General features: G+C 33.4%; 1 pseudogene; it reads right to left on the reverse strand.

Annotated features, from left to right (window-relative positions):
- Window positions 1–10222: 10222 nt before the first annotated feature.
- Window positions 10223–11104, reverse strand: LOC149562254 (vacuolar-sorting receptor 1 pseudogene; annotated as a pseudogene).
- Between the last annotated feature and the right edge of the window lie 7635 nt (window positions 11105–18739).

Here is an 18739-nt window from a genome sequence, read left to right on the forward strand (position 1 = left end):
TAAGCTAAACTTTAGGCATATAATCCTTAATTCTTTTATTAATTATTATCATGCAACCTAGGTCAGTTACCTTTTAGGGTTTTGATCTCCTTTTTATAAGAATTGATCTCTCCTTGTAATATTAATTCACTTTTGATAATAACAATTTCTCTTTTTGCTCATCAAGAATGTCTCCACTATGGATTTGAGAATTTTGGTCTCCATAGCTTTTGTTTCTATCTTTATGTGATAGGTTTTTGCATGCAGGTGATTCTTGGGAATTTTGGGGTTTATCTTTCATCAACTTCAACATGGTATCAAAGCCTATCATATTGGTCTAGGTTATTTTTAGCTTTGATGCATTTTTTATGGTTGTTTGTTGTCAAAGTTAGGAGTTCTTTTTTGCACTCTAGAAGAAATATCTTGAGAATTTGATCTCCAATTTGGAAATCCTTTATATATTTGGAAAGCTCTTTTAGATCTCTTTCTAGTGATGCTAGATGTTTATCAAAATTCTTCTCCAATCACATTCTATTCATTTTTTTTTGCATTTTTGCATTTTAGTGGATATCTTGGTTATTTTAGGTTTGGGGTTCTATTTAATTTATTCAAATGATTCATCATGGATTGTTGATGGGGACACAACCCAAGCATAGAATGAACACAACAGGAAAAGGGAAAATTGTATTAACTGTGAAAATAAGCTAGTACATTCAATACAGAGAAAATAGACTTCATAACATACCCTAAGGCTTACAATAACATAAATCTGGAGATAATTTCTCCTTTCAATACCTCCTCTCAAACTCCACTCTGAACTTCCTTTTACAATGCCAGAAATGTCCTTAAATAGACCCCAGAGGGTTAAGGACTAGGAATACATTCTAGAAAGTGCTAGCAGGCATCCACCGACCAAGTAGAAGGCTCCAAAAGCCACGTTAGAAGTTGGTGCAAATCTAGAAGAATCCAAAAATGGTAACCAAACTTTTCGGAGGCATAACTTTTCAATCGTAGCTTTGATTGATGAACCGTTTACATTTCTAGAAAGCTCTCGAAGCGATCTATAGCCCTATGGACGAGCTTCATTTGTCCCCCATTTTTCAGCCCTTTTTGAGGTCATTTAATGCCCCTAACCTAACTTTGAAACATTCTTAGGAGGTCTCCAAAACTCAAAAAACTGCGATAATTTTGAAACTGTGGGGCCTTTTTACCTGATTCTTTTTTTGGAATGCTTTAAATTACAATTACATTCATCTGGCCAATTTACACCTCCTAGTTCACCAAAATGATGGCTCAAAATTACATACTCCTATTTTTTTGGCATTTACACATATCCCAAGGTGTTCAAATACTCTATCCTAGAACATTGATAGTGGAACTGTGAGAGTTGGAACCTTTATTTGACCCAAATGGGTATCCAGAAATGAAAACACATGAAACAGAAACTAAGTCTAAGTACATTTTTTTTTGGGTGACACAGGATTGCCCTTATACCTCTGGATGCTCCTGCATCAGTTGTACTATTTATTGTATCAGCCTTATTTGTCTTTTGTTCTATCTAAACATGTATTGTATGTATTTTTATGAATGCACTTAGATCAAGTATAATATTGCATCTCTATTTTCATTTCAAGTTATTTTTCCTTCTGATTCAAGTAGTGTCATATGAGGAAAATCATGTAGATTATTGTATTCTTACAATTCATTATATCTTGTTCCTTATTATACATGCACTACTTTGATTAAAGTTCCATAGGAGGTCCATGTTTTTCTTTTGCTTTCCATCTTCCTTTGTCTAATAAGTTTCCCTTCTATGACATTAGCCTCATGACATGTCTAAGATTGATCACCTTAGTACACATATATTATTGGGAATTTTGATAGGTTAGATATTTTGATTTTGTCATTTATGGAAGCATATCAATCATATGAAATGGGCAAAATATGAAGATGAAGATATGACAATTATACTTAGAAAATTGTCCAAATGTTGTATAGTTTATCAAGTAGAATAGATAGAGTTTTGATTGGAAAGATTCATAGGCACATTATAGACATGTGTGGAGTTAGGTACGACTACCTAATATTATAATGATGATGTATGCAAGTGCATAGGATAGTACATATTGTACATACATAATTATGATGGTTTTACCAGTCATTGAAGTATACATATAGAACAAAACATGATGAGGAAATGGATATTTTGGCTTAATGATTTTTTTAATGAAATAATTACTTAACTAATTAGGGATGACATCCTAGATGTTAACCCAAAGTGGGAAAAAGCTAATTTTGTATTTTGCTAATGTATATAAGTGCATGAAGTGAGACTGGGCAGATATTTGACAATTAGCAAGGTATAAAGGAAGATTGCTAAATGTGAAGTTATGTGTGGTGTAATGTGATATTTTTTGATGTGAATTCTAATATATGATAAGAGGAAATTGAATTGTGATAAATTTTTGAAGAGTAGAAAAAGAAATAACAGATTTTGAAGATATTAGAAGTAGTGAAAAGAGGTTTTTGTATCTATCTCTTTGTATTTAAGAACTTTATTGTATATTGCATGTTTGGGTAGTGGACTCATCTTGCATACATTTTGTAATTATGTATAAAAAATCCTAATAGGATTAAGGATTCTAATAAGGTGTAGTCCTATAGCAAGATCGAGACACTATACATATGTAATAGACTCCTAACAAAGTCAACATCTTTCATAAGATACTTTTTGATTAGTTGATCATTTTGTGGGTACCATCCATACTAGGGTTTTCCCTTGGCCAAGGTTTCCCTAGTTAAAAAAATATGGTGTTATGAGTTACTTTATTGCATGGTTATTTTTACTATTCAACATAGTTTTCTTTCTTATGTAAGTTATGAAGTTGTTAAATATATCCAATTTTGGGCTAAAGTTTGTAAAATACCAATTCACCCCCCCCCAGTAATTCCTATTTCTAACACATATGTAGTATTTTGTGAATCTTCACCATGGTTCTTTGACATGCAGTTCTATTGGCCCACTTTTCTAGTTTCCTATCACCCCACCCTTGTCTACATTAGGGTAATGGGTTTCTTTTGTTGTTTCTTATGCTTCCTTGGTTCAATGGAGTGAGATATGTATTTAGTATTTATTCCTATCTACTAAGCAAAAAAAATGGCTAGGTACCTATGGATTTTGGTGAGATGGATCATTTACCATATAGAAACTCTTCTTGTTTTTCCTACTTTGGTTGTAGCCTTCCATATTTCATTGATCATATCTTCAGGCTTTAATGTTTCATGTCATTTGTATCTTTGAGTTCAATTGTTTAATTTTTTGTGCCTCATAATTTGAGTAGTGTCTTCTAAGAAAAATCATATAGATTATAGTATTCTCTACCTAGTCAAGTTCTATTTTAGTGGAGGTTCTTCAGATCAATAGTTACTTTTGACAAAGCTTTGCAACTTCTACATGGTTTAGTGGTGTTCTTCATGATCATATCTTTTGTTCATATCTTTTGGAACATTCTCTAGTTTAGACTCTTCTTCAATCCTTCAATAGTTCTTTTAGCATTATTTCCATCTCTTCTTTGAGTAAGGTTTTTCCTGTGGGTTTTTTTTTTTAATTTCTCCACTTTACATATATTTAATTGTGCTTGGTTACCTCATCGAGCTTTGTTGTTGGGACCCAAGTCTACTTTTAGTAGTAGTTTCTAGGCTTTTAGCTACTCCATAAGTTTACCTTAAGGGGAGTGTAAGAATAATAATATATTTTCTTATTACCTCTATTTTACTTATGCTAAACTTTAGGCATATAATAATTAATTCTTCTACTAACTATTATCATGCAACCTAGGTTAGTTACCTTTTAGGGTTTTGATCTCTTTTTATAAGGATTGATCTCTCTTTGTAACATTCATTTTCTTTTGATAATAGAAATCTATCTTTTTTCTCATCAAGCACGTCTCCTCTGTGGATCTATGAATATCAACCTCAATAGCATTTTCTTCTCTCTTTCTGTGACATGTGTTTTCATGCAGGTAATTTTTGGGAGTTGTGAGGTTGATTTTTCATCAACATCAACAAGGTCTAATGTAAAATACTCTAACTATGTTTTATTATCAAAAGAGTGTCTAAAATCCTCTAGCTAGGTTACTCCTAGAAGGGTATACTACTTTAACAGGTCTCCAAGAAACCCCTTAACCAAGTAGTATCTAACAATACTTTTGTAACCCTTTTAACCAAACATATTTTAGAAGAGTACAAATATTTGTGGGCATCATTCTCACACTTTAGTTTTCATCCTAATCAAGTTTCCATTAGATGTATCTCATATTATTATTGTGTCGATTTTATTTCATGAGTTGCATGTTTTTGATAAGGTAAACAGGTTTTAAGGGGTCCTGAAACCCAAAAGTTTAACAACAAGAAAGGCTGAAAATAAGCAAAAAAATGCCCAGCCAAATCATAATCCTTACGGCTGAAAATAAGCCCAAAGGCCCAGCCCGAAATAGCTGCCCACTAAAAAGGCCAGAGAACCAACCAGAAAAATAGAGACCAGACAAAAAGCCAAAGCTAGGAGAAACAAAAACCAAAGGACAGAGACCAAACCAAGCAGACTACTTCTCCATCTCGAGCATGGTCTGGGCAGCTTCGGCGCACTCTTGTTGCTCTTCTACCTTATGATCCTGGGCGTTCGTCAAATCCTACTCCATAGTGCTGTCCTTGGCTTTATCCACATCCAACCTATCTTTGTCTTTGTTCTGTTTATCATCTTCCTCCATCTGGTTCCTGTCTTTGAGATTATCCAAGAGAGAGAGGATGTTGTCGTTGATCGAAGCGAGGAGGGAGATCATTTGACTAGCCAGGTTGTGATTGTAGTTTTCAATATTTTTTACTCTCCTCTCCATCAGAGTCTCCCAGCTGTTTCGGTCACCTTGGATTTCAACACCTGTCTTGCTCTTGATTTTTTCCATTTGGGAAACCCTATCTCTGACATCCTCAAGCTCATGGAAAAGCCATTTAATTGATCTGAAGTTGTCGATCATGCTATTGTGGGCATTGTTCAACAGATTCATACCCGTTTCTCTTGCATTATCAGAAATAGCCACCATAGCTGGGTCAATTAGCTCATTGAGTCTAGGCTTCTCGAGATCGTCCACCAGGAGTTGGGGGTTCATCGCCTCTCTGTTAATTCCCATAGTGGTCGTTCTCACATTGAAGTTCTTCCAAGCCTTCCTTCTGTTATTAACTTGCACTTCCCCCTCAATCTGTCCAGAGTTGTCATTTTCCTCCAAAGGAGGGTGAGGATGTATAGGGGAGAGGGGAATGGGCAGAGAATCCTTTCCCTGACTGCTGGAGCGCTCCATGCTCTCTCCTTCCCTCTTCTGTCTTTTTCTCAGTTTCTCCTCATCCAGCTCCTCCTTTGAAACCTTGTCAGAATCATCAGTATGCATTTCCTCCTCCTCCTCAGCAGAGCCAATTTTAGCTGGGGTATGACCTCTAGGGCTCTTTCTGCTGGGTAATTTGATAGAGAGGTAATCCTTCTTATGGCTTTTAGTCTTCTTACCAGAATGCTCAAAAACCTCGTCAGAGCTGATGCTCTCAACATCGTCGGAATCTGAGGAAAAACTGGAGCTGCTCTTGTCAACATCCGCCCCCTGGATAGGGTTTTTGCTAATGGTTTGAGTGTGGAAATGCTCATGAATCAGTAGCATAAGACCCTCATGTAGTGCCAGGTTGACGGTAGCTTTCTTTTTAAAACTAGAAATGGCCTTGTTCATCGAGTTAAAAAGATAATACGGGAAGGAGATCTTACTGCCATGCCGAAAATGATTCAGAATCACAAAATGGTGAGTCCTAACCCTATCAAACCTGGGGTCTAGGGTTATATATTCAATGACAGCGTAGAGAACATATCTCTAGAGCTTCTTTATAGTATCCGTTACAAAAAACATCTCTTTCTTGCCCAGCTTGTTCAGCTCTTCAGTGTTTTTCACAAAATCCTTGATAGCATTAGAAGACATCTTCTTGTCTCTGAAGAATTTATGCCCCTCCATCGGAATCCCCGTGACTTCAGCAACCACATCCTCAGTAATTTGAAAGTAGACCCCGTTCACCTTAACCTTACCATTATTCCACAAATTCACCATGCTGTTAGTGATCTCAGGATCCGAGCCATGAAGTTTCTCAAAGAAATTAGTAACCCCACCCTTTTCCAGCTCTCTCCAAACTTTGGCCTTGTTCTTCCACTTCTGAACTTCCCCCACCGGCTCCTTTATGCTCCTCTCACCCATCATGTTTACCTGATCAACTTCCACAATTCTCATGAACTCTGATCTGTGCAAGTTATTTGCATTCGAAAAAATGGTGATGTTTCTTTTATGAGTTGCATGTTGTTCAATATTCATATAACTGATAATGTTGTTATGGATTAAAGACATTATAATCAATGAATTTTTCTAGGTAAATTTAATTGGACCTAAAAGTTTTATTGGGTTAATGCTAATTATTGATTCATCCCCCACACCCCTTAGTAATTCTATTAGAGTCTTAGTTATTCAAGAAGTTATATCTTTAGGCACACATGTAATTACTTTAAATGCATTGATAGGAAAGTTTACTACTTTTGAATTGGGTAACTTTGGTAATAGCATGCCTAAGATAGTAGCTGCATTCAAGGAAGCTATGTTTCTTGCCCCTATAAGAAAGAGAATGAATATCTAATTTAGTTCTTCTAGTTACTATTATGATGTTTAATAATCTATTTACATGGAAGAAAAGGAACAAGAGGATACCTAGAATAAGTGACAAATACAAAGGTATATTACCTTTGAATTACTTCTCATGCAAGAAGATTAGACATCTTTCTATTAGATGCCTTAACAAGGAAAAGAAGGAGAAAGAAAAAAAATTCAAGGAGAACAACAAGAAGACATGTTATCTTGTAAAAGAAGGAGGTAGTAATTAGGAATCTAATAGAATTGAAGAAGAAGAGATTGTATTCATTACAATAAAAGATCCCTCTAATGGTGATGAGAAGAAATTATTTTCCACTTTAAGGCATAATGGAGATTGGATAACTGACAATGGTTTGTCACATTACATGCAAGTTCATCAGATTGGAAGAATGTGATGGAGGATAGATAAAGTTTGGAAACAATAGTCCCTATTTTGTAAAAGGTATATGTTCTATTATCCTAAATAATAAAATAAATTGTGATGATGTGTACTCAATTGAAGGTTTTTAATAGAATCCATTGAGTGTTTCTTGATTAAATGAAAACGATTACAAATTTGAGTTCAATGAAGTAATGTCAAGGATCATTGGAAAGTCAAGAGATGTGATTGATATTAGTGAATAGAACAGAGGTAACTTATTCCATATAAATTATACTTCAAAGAGATGTTTAATTGATAAAATTGAAGATTATTGGCTATGGAATTAGAAATTATATCATGTTAACTTTGATAATCTAATCAAAGTAAGATGAAAGTAGTGAGAGGTTTTCCTAACTTAGTGAAACCAAACAATATAATATGTAAAGAATGTTATCTTGGAAATTTAACTTGTTTTATGGTATATTTTCTTAACTCACATTTCCTAGGAAATTATCAAATTTCCATGGTGGAAATACAATTTATGTCAATTTTCCTTTTAAACCCTAATTTTGAGGTTTTAATAGACTAGTGAGAGAAAAAATTCAACAACTTTTTCTTCAAATTATTTCAAGGGCTCAAATTAAATGAAAAAACAAGGGAAAAAATTATAGAATAACAATCAATCAATATTTAATCAAGATGCATACCATTCATCACCATACACCAGTAATTACATAGGTATTGTAGGAAATCTAAGAAATTTTTACTGATTTCAAACCTCCAAACTCTTTACAATCACTTTCTAACCACATTTCAAAAGTTGGTAACCACTGGAGCTAATTTTTATAATTTGACAAGAAATTTTGTCAAAATGCAATTTTGCATCTTCGATAACAATTTGCTCAATTTGCATTCTCTAAGAAAATTTTCCTTTTGAGATGTGAGACTTATAGAACCCATTATATAATCCTAGAAAAAATCTAAGAGACTTAAAAATCCTAAGAAATGTCTACCACCCCATTGGCCCATATGCCCATGGTGTTTTACAATGACACCCTTCCAGAACATTGGATTATAAACCAAGAGAAATGCTTTATTACAAACATGAAAGTGAACAACCTAACATGAAATTGAACATTCTAACTTTTGCTTAATCTTTCCAAGTCCATCCTTCAGAGATTCTTAGTTAATTTAGAGTTAGGAAGTGCTCCTATACCATACTTCCTAGGAGAAGAAATATCAAGTCCCTTTGAGATTAATTATTAAAGATCCATTCTATGAGCATTTATTTATTTTTTAGTGATCCATATTACTTCAAATTAGATTTGTCTTTCCATTTCATGAGGTATTATTGATACTCTTTTCTTCTAGTTCTCTTTTCTACTTTAGTATCCAATGTAGGAGCATCCTATTATGGTAAATCATCATCCATAATGTCTTCTTAGTCTTGAGATTTTACTTTTACATTCATAACACCTCTATAATGAGTTAGATCATAGACAATAAAGATTGGGGACAAGCCTAAATGAATCATAACCATACATCTCCTGGAAACCTCAAACATATCTCTACATTAAGATCCCTGATCTATCTTTCACCTTGTGAATAGACATCTGCTACAGAATGAATCTCACACTCAGAAAATCCTATCATGAAATCTGCAAACCCTGTGACAAATATCAAGCAATTACATGGTTCTTTGTTCCATAAGCAAGACATTTTAACCACATACATTTCAAAATGTAATTCAACCTAATTCATGCTCTTTGATCACAAATTAAAAGAAATAACAGAGCCATAATTAGGAGACAAGATTCAAACTGAACTTCAAACTTTTGCTGCACTTTATTTGTTTTCCTTGAAATCAAATACATGAAATGTACAGAAAATAACTCATAGATCACATAACAGAAAAGAACTATCTGCATAAAACTTAAAATGCTGTTCAATACAAGAGAAAATGCTGAAGAATGGTTTCTCAGTGCCAAAAATGGAACCCTTACCAAGTATCAGAGAAAGAAAGATATAGACAAGAAAGAAATCTCGGATCTGATCTTTACTTGACAAGTGTCCACTTGAAAATCAATCTTCTAGCAACTGAAAACTTCTTCCTTCCTTCTCCCATCTTGATCTGATTTTGTTTCATCATTTTTTGCAACTGATTTGCAAATGTCTGTTTCTGAATGATGAAATTTGCTGAGTCACCAAAATATCTGATTTACCCACTGAAATGCTCATGAAATTTTGTTTTTTACTGAATGAATTCGCTCAAATTCCAACCCAAACTACATTTCAACTATCTTTTTACTGATATTCAGGTCATTACCTTGACAAAAAATCAAACTGAACTTCCTGGTCTGAATATAGTCGCAATTCAAGTACCTGATAGAAAACCTCATGTAGCTCAAACTGACTGATACCTGTGCAAAAACTAACTCCAGAATCGGAAAATTCATCTTCTCACGATTCCGGCGATATATGATAAGGCATATTTTGGTTACCGGAAGCGCTTGAAACTGCCATTTGAAAAATAGTCCTCTGGTAGAGACATCAGGTCTGCATATCTTTGAATTTAAAATCCAAAAAAATTTATAATAATCTAATGTCTTAACATTAGAATTAAAAGCCTGCTTGATTTTTAAAAACTAACGTCAATTTTCAACAAAAATAATAATAAAATATTATTATTTTTAACTCTGCACATTTTCCTGACCCTTTGAATCCATGGTCAACCTTGGTTTGACTGGTGCCACATGTCACTTGCTGATTGGTCTGCCTGATTTGCCCCCATCCGCCACGTGTCCTCTTCTCGCTAACTCGCTATGTTAATTCTCACGCATCTTTTGCTTGGTGAGTTAGCGACGACCCTCCGATTTGGACACGTGTCGTCATCTCCTTGCATCCAAGTTTTGGGCGCCAACTCATCATTATTGCATGCTCGTTCAAAATATCTCCATTTGCGCACCAACTGGCAGTCCACGGCGGGCCCCTCCCCTCGAGCTCGTGCCTTCAAAAGGCTCTTGCCTCAATTCACATCTTATTACTTGTGTTTGGGTATTTAAATACATAAAACATACCCACGTTTTATCAATGTGGGATAATTGTTTTTATTGCTCATCGCCTTTTGTTTGACTGTGGTTGGAAACGGCTCGCTATTCTTTTAAAATTTATTGGAACCTACAGCTCCTTTGTCAAGTTTTCCTCTGTATTGTATGTCATTAATAATAAGAGCGGGTAATATTGTGACATCACCATGAGATCCATGCCCAACCTATTTATCTTGCTCAACTTTCAAAATAGAGTTTTCAGTATCGGCAATGGGATCCCCCATGCACTTTTCTACCTTCTTCCTGTCCAGACCAAGAGATTCGATGACACTATCTGCACATTCTTTGTTATATTTTTTGTCCTTCATTGGACACATGATGCGGAAATCAGTAACGTAATCCCACCAAACCCATGGTCTGCTATCCTCTTTAGCAACAGTAAAAACACACAATTGTCTCAAATTTTCAGTCACCACATCTTTCCCATCATACCCCCGATTGAAGTCTTGTTCTGGATCAGGTGAACAGGATCTTCCGTTATTAATGCATTGAGCTTTGCATTGCTTGCTCACTACAAAGGCTTGAGGGCAGTACCACGTGATATAGTGAGGAGTAAATTGTGTGTACCCATTTTTCTTAAGAATTTGAGCAGCTCCTTTGAAATTCTTTAAAAACTCCATCTGCATATCACACTTCAATCCACATTCATCATTGCTATTTGTCCACAACTCATACTCCACACGTTCATCTGTGTGTGGAACAGACTCTCTCCAGTCCAAATTAATATTGACCATATTCCTCTTACTAATAGCATCTTTCAGTTTGTCACCTAAATTCTTCTCAATGAGTGCAGAGGGAATAGTGATATTCTGTTCATAAGCTGAACCACCTTCACCAGGAAAATCCATAGTTATCAAAGATTCATCCTTGTCATCAGCCACAAGGACAGCCGCTGCCCCAGCATTCTGAGCATTCCAGACTTTCAAAGCAAAATAGCAATTTTACCATGCTGCAAATTTTTAGCCCATGACGAATCTCCAGTCAAAAGATTTTAATTGTCGAACATCCATACTTTAAAAATCCTGCAAGCAAACAATGTTAAAAAACATAAACTGGGCTCGGATTCGGCATCATAAACTAGGTTATTGATCACTTGGGCTTCTAAAAACTGGGATATAGGTTCTTTGTCATGAGGAGAATGGAATTCTATAGTTTGGGCTCTTGACGAATCACAGGGCACATTTGGCGAATTTCCGAAAACAGGCACTTGGAAATTTTGACTAAGAAATGTGTCAAAAAGTAATTTTTTGGCAAATGTGCGGACATATGAAACTATGCAAATGGATTTATCATGACTTGGGAACTGGCATACTTGAAGGATTTTTAGGAGACAACACAATGATATAATCCATTTAGGCTCACCAATCACGGGATGAGAGTTATAACGTGCCGAACAAGGATGTGAATCAATCTGGATGCCTTAGCCGTAACCAAACAATGCACACTGGGTTTTTGATCATGTTAGCAAACTGATCAAATGGATTCGACATGATCTCAAAATTTGAACATATGAAGTATCTGACCCCTAGAACATAGTGCAAAAATAATTTCCTCATTTGGATCAACTGGGTCAAAGATATCATTGGTCGAACAGGGCTTCCCAGAACTGTGAACAACTACACAAATGTACAAAACAGTAACCGACCAACTTTGAGGGGTTCGAAACCTAGTCAAACGAATTTGAAAAGACTTGAAAGCTGAAACATAGGTTCTTTGTTATGGAAACTAAACACTCCCAAAGTGGCGGGTCATGACACATTCCTGGGTAAAAGATATTCAAATGCAAATTGGGCCTCTGGTCGCTATTTGACACTTGGGCAGAATTGCAAATTTTGACACTAGCTTAAAATGGCACTTCACAGAATGATTCGAGATGGAAAAATAACATTGTGGATCACAGGCATATGTCAAATGAAAGGTGTTAAGCCACTCAAACACCATCTAGGCCTCAAACTGACAATTGGCTACATATGCATAAAAGGCACTTTAGGGCATGATTTTCTCAAAATTTTCTAAATGTGACTGAAAATAGACCATGCAATTTTCAGTCCCAACAGTACCATTCATTATCCTTTTAGCATAAAAACTGTGATACTCCCATCATTAGATCTGACATCCACATTGATTCCTAAGGGTCCCGAATTTCCTTTGGAACCCCATCAAAATTGATTTTCAACCAACCATTCTCATGTAAGGACCACATCACTTTATGTATTTTTGACAAACAGTCAACTCATAAAGGCCCATGAATGAACCTAAGATGAAAAATATTCTACATAATTTGTCATTCTAAAAACTATAAAAAAAATTGTGAACCATTTTTTCCAATGCTTTTATCTAAATTATTCTAAGAATATATCAATGAATAATGCAAAAAAATAATTTTTTTTGCAAGATAACCATAAACCTTAGAAAATATCTAAATAATAAAATATTTGTGTAAAATTTACACAAAAACTTTAGTGTTCCAAAAATACATAAAATAATCTAGAAAAAATGGTTTGCAAAATAATGCAATCAAATTCATGTATCTTTGAAAAGTAGAATATTATTTTCAAAAGGCAAATAAAGTTCTTTGAAAAAACCAAATATGCAATCAGGGTTAAAAATTTATTTGAAGTCTTGGGTGAGGAAAATCCTAGAATGACATTACAAGGTAGTGGTCACTATAAATATTGTAGTAATTCATCTTCTAAATATATTAAAAACCATGTGAAGAACGGTCGAGGGCATGATGAAGGATAGGAAATAGTTTGAAGCTGTAAGCCCTACCAAAAACCTTGGGGAATAAAATTCTTTGGAAAAATACCTAGTTTTTACATGTGATCTAACAAAAGCCCCCTGAAGTCTTCAAAAACAAGAAATCAAAGACCTGATTTACTAAAACGCTCCATCCATGAGCCAATGTAAACTAGTTTTCACCCATTCTTGTACCACATCCATCATCAGAAATGGATATTTTAATCACCAACAATATTTAATCAAATGATCTTTATGTTGACATTAAGGTCAAATCATTTCTCAACTAGTAACTTAACACTTAGTTAGTTGTTTATATTGTTGTTGAGCTCCAGAAGAAAATATTAGTTGCTATTGAGCTCATCAATGTAATCGATGAAGATTTTAGTGTTAACCAAGCTTTGTATTGTTTACCAAGTTTATCAATGACTATCGAGCTAAAATATGTTAATGAAGCAAAATGAAGGTAGTGTTGACCAAGCTTTAGTGTCAACCAAGTCTACAGAGTTCTTTAGTATTTATTGAGTCACCCAATGCTAACCAAGTTCTTGCTACTCCAAAGTGATCAATCTGGACCAAGCACTAGTGTCAAATGAATGCTAGAGTTTCCCAGGTTGACAGTGTTGCTAAGTGTTGGAATAGAACCCAACTGGTCTTTAGAACCTAAGTTATAGCAGTAAGCCAACTTAGCAAAGATTGTTTGAATTAGGTGTTGTAGCAGACTCCATAAGGTAATTTATTGGATTGGTATATATGTAATACATCTTATCATATCCATTACAACATCAAAGTGAATCAAGTAAGAAGCAGTATGAGTGCGAATTAAGAAGGCTACAAGACTACAAGCAGTATAAGGAAAAGCATAGTCTTATCTACAAGGTGGATCATTGTATTTCAAAGGAATCTCATTCAATAAACCAAGTTGCAAATTAGAGATCAACCACTTATTCATCCTAACAGGTGCATCATTCAAATCCTCTAATAAGGTGGACTTAATAGTCAAATCTCCTAACCAAGTACATACTTCATTGTATGTTGTAAATCCTTTTACATGGTGGACCTAATAGTCATTATTGATCCTACTAGGGAAGACCACTAGAAGTGATAAATTGTAAGTTGTAACAAGCTAACTTTATACTGTAGTAATAAAGCTTGTGGGTATCATTCCCACCCTAGTTTTACTTTGTATTTGGAAGGTTTCTAGGTTACCAAATATTGTCAAGTATTATGAATGTTTTATTGCTTTCAGACTTTCATACATGCAATTAGATCAGGTTATATTATGAAGGTTTATTTGGTGAATTAAAGTACAAGGTTTTATTGGTTCCTAATTCACCCCCTCCCCCTCTCAGTCACCTACTCTATACTACATTTCCAACACTTTGGAATCATTGTAAAGAATGCAATATTTTTACTCTTTGGGGTGGTAGCTATGTATCTATTTTAGTTTTTTCAAACAAGCTTGAATGAAATATGGATGACCATGTAAGTACTACTAACTTGGAAGGTAATTTTTTAATGTCAAATTTTGAAGCAAAATCCTATAGGATAAATGAATGTCTAGAACACTTATGTATTCAAAAGAATTTCTTATTAATTTTTTGATTGGTTTCCAAACTTTGAAATTTCTAAATTTGAAACCCTATCTATATGTCATTGGATTGACATCCCAAAATTTCCCATTGAACTACTTTAAAGTAAGATTGGTTTTCTGATTGGGGATCTAATAGGTGCATATAAGGGTTTCATAGAAATTTTTGTTACTTCTACTAATCTAAAATTCTTGATTAAATTGGCTCTCTCTTACAAACTTAAACCTCTACATATTATTTCAAATAATTGAATTTACAATCTATACCTTAGGTTTTGTGAAAAAGTATATTTGAACATTATATTCAAAGATGCAAAGTCAAATGATATTTTTTTGAAGATTGTGGGATAGATATTTCAAATAGGATAATTCAAAAAATAGAAATGAAGATTTGATTTATAGATAAAAAAAGGTTTTATCCTAAAACAAAATAAATTTCTTGAAGGCCTTGGTTATGGCTCCCCTCATTATAATCCTATTACTACTTTGAACCCATTAACTAACATTAACTTAGATTCTTCAGCCTATTCTCTTACCCTCTCTTACCCCTAGACATAAATAATGAATTCCATATCCACACAAGATTTTAATTAATAAAAAAACCTTTAATTGATTTATATGGTACATAATCTCCCTAGACTCAAGCATAATCATATCAAAATATTCAATTGATATATCTGATCATCCCCCAAATCAAACATTTAAAAGTGCCATCTAAAGAGTTGCCTATCTCTCACTCACCTTCTCTATCCTCTATCACACATTCACCTATTTTATTTCCTATTAAACCAAATTATTTAGTCAACCCTTCTATAATAGAAGATTGTATTGACATTATGTCTAAAAATGATAATCAAAACTTTGACAATGACTGAGTAGAACTGATCCTATCAGAGTAGGAAATATTAGTAGAAAGTATGAAATTTAAAATGAAGGATTCAAGTTCTCTATTAGGTGATATTATTTCCATGCATAATGAAATAATTAATGAATTACTAACAAGGAACTCTTTAAAGGAATGCTTGGAATCTATAAAAAATAACTTGGTTGTTTCTCTTAAAAATATGGATAACATTACTAAGGAGCCATATACATAGACCCCCCTGAATTAGAGGTTATTTACAAAATATTGGAAATACCTAAAGAAATATAAATTAATGAGGACTCTTCTTCTCTTGAGATTAATCCTACCTTATTAAATTATAAATGAATGAGAAACATATATTAATGAGGAAGAAAAGGAAATTTATCAACCTATGCTTGAAAGTAATAAAAACATTAATTTAGGAATTTGTCAAAATAAAAAAAGTTATAAATACACCAATTTATGGTAAATTTATCAAGAAAAGAGGAAGAAAATCCACCTCAAAACTCAAGAAGAGGGATGGAGATGTAGACAATCAAGTCAAAATTTATAACATGCTTAATGAAATGAAGGGGAAGTTCATTCCCCCAAAACCATAACACTCTTAACTTAGAATATTATGGGTCTAAATTCCTCTAAAAAATATTTTTTTCTAAGACATTGTATTCATACTTTTAAGTTTTATATTCTCTTAATTCAAGAAAGTAAACTTGATAACAAGGAACTAACTAAACTTGAAAAGAGATTAGGTATATGGTAGATGGAAGGTGTATATACTAACATTGCCTCTCATGGTCTAGCCATGATATGAGACCCTAAAAGAATTAAATTAGAAGTCAATATTAAAAGTCAAATTTGGATGGGAGGTTGAGTTAAAAGTGTTTAGATCAAATTACCATTTTATCTCATAAATATTAATGGCCCTATTACTACATCACAAAATGAAAAAAAATGGGTTGAGCTAAGTAACTTAACCTCCAAAAATAACAACAAATATTATGTAACGGGGGAAAATTTTCAAAGCTATTAGAAACCTTATTGAAAAGAAATGCAGGGTTCAACATGTATCTCAATCCATGTATGATTTTAATCAATGGATCTTGGTCAATAATATAACTAATATCCCTCTTAATAATGGAACATTGACATGGAATAATAAAAATGATGGATCTTGAAGCACAATTTTTTAATAATCCAGGGTACAGAAGAGAAGCAAGGGTTAGGGTTTAAATAGGGCCATGAAGGCTGATAACATAGGCAAAACTAGAATGTAGTGCATCAAGATGGAAGGGTTTTTTTGAGAAGACACATGAGGTTTGATTATAGTGTGAATTGGAGACCTTGATGGTATTTTAGTATTATATAGATGCTCATCCCTCCTCAGGATGAAAAGGATTTCCTAAGAAGGATCATCCCATTAACTATAAAGGGATAGAGATGATTGGGCATGGGAGTTAGCAAAATAAGAAGAGAAATCCCCATCTATTGAATACGTTTACATAAGTAATCTTAAAGGGAGAGTCGATTTAAACACAATTTCTCTTAAATTTTGTGCCAAAGATTGCAAAGAAGCAGTAGGAATTGATAATTGATCCAATTGTGGTAAAATGTACAAGTGATGTTTTAGAGATTACAAACCAAACCTAGATGGAATTAGTATGTTTTTTTCATGACCATACTTTATTTTTGAAATGGGTTAGGGAGTGGATGATTGTGGAAAGTCAAAATCTTGGTGCATTAAGAAATGAGGAACTATGATAGGTTTTAAGATATTTGAAAATGAATTTTCTATGATTATAGAAGAGAGTGCCCATGATAGAGAGTGGATTTTAAATGGTGGCCCTTAATTTATGGAGGGAAAAAGGTTTTATATGAAATAATTAGAAACATATTTTCATCCAATGAAGGAGGTCATCTAGGCATATCCTATATGGGTAGGTATTTGAAATTTGCCTCAGGAATATTGGAATGAGGATTCATATAGGCTTATTGAGATAAGTTAGGAAAGTTTGTTAAAGTAGTTGAGATGGTGGATAATGTTTCCTTTCAAATTTTCCTTTGATTATGCATCCAAAAGAATGCATGTCACCCCCTGTCAAAAATGATTGAGTTACATTTCTCAGAAGGAGTTTGGAACCGAGCTCTATCAATTGAATAAGAGTTGTTAGTTTGTGAGGGGTGTTTGAGTGAAGAAATCAGTCTAGAGAATATGCATTAACAAGGAAATACAAGGGTTTATTTGAAGATTTATTGTTATAGAGAGTTTATGAGACCATTATTGGTCTCATAATTAACCCAATAAAATCATATATTTCTTAATTTATTGATGCTAAAGTGGATTTGTGTAATAATGGAGAGTTGTTTAGCTATTTAAGGTAGAATGTAAAGTAGATATTTTATTTATTTATAGTAATTAAATATGATGAAAATTAATTATAATATATTTCAATAAGTGTGCAATATTCTAAAGTGCAACTAAATGAGTTATTAATTAACTCATGAAAAGAAGAAGGTTTCAAAAGCACTTTCTAGAAAGAGCCCCACATAACCACAAAAGAGAACCTAAGAGACATTGAAGGCTTTGAGGACATCATAAATATAGGAAGGAAAGTCTCTTTCAATAAAGTAGCACATTAAAATAATCATGGACAATCATGGACAATCAGTCATTCCAAAATTAGTCGGTAGAATATTTGTTTTGTGCAAGTTGAAGTTGTATAGTACATTGTGTTATCTTTCTTCAAAAAAGATAAATTAAGTTAGAAAGTATTTAAATGTTTTTTAATGATTTTAATCTAATATTTGTGATCAAGATCAATTATTTTTGTTGAATTTTTTGATGAGAATTTCCTTGTTTCACATTGAGAACTTGGAGAGTTTCTAAAATCAAGAGCCAATAAATTGTCAAAAAAGAAATTCCACTAAAATAGCTATATCTCACTCATTTATTAATGAAATTGAGAGATGAAATATGTTATGGAAACTATACTTGAAGATATAGAAATCATATATCATATAGTTGGCATGATGCTCATTAGAAAATCCATAGTTTGTGGTTGAAGATGAGTGATTTAGATATGCAAGAATAAATGACAACATTTCACTTAAAATACCAGTCATAGTAAAATGATCACAAGACTCTCATTTCTTAATGAAATTGAGAAATTAAAAAAAATGTAAACAAGATAACAAGTACTAAAAAAAACCTTTGATTAATTGACATGAATGGTAGAAATAATGAAGCATCTCATGTCTGAAGTTGACTAAACATGAAGTGATAAAATTGTGGAGTTTTCTCAAAGTTGTGTAAATGATCCCATAAAAGTAGGATCTTGGATTAAAATTGTTCATATATGGTTGTGTAATTATAAGATA

This window comes from Cupressus sempervirens, chromosome 4 (genome assembly GCF_028749045.1).
Source record: "Cupressus sempervirens isolate cs-2001-9-10 chromosome 4, ASM2874904v1, whole genome shotgun sequence".
Lineage (NCBI taxonomy): Eukaryota > Viridiplantae > Streptophyta > Pinopsida > Cupressales > Cupressaceae > Cupressus > Cupressus sempervirens.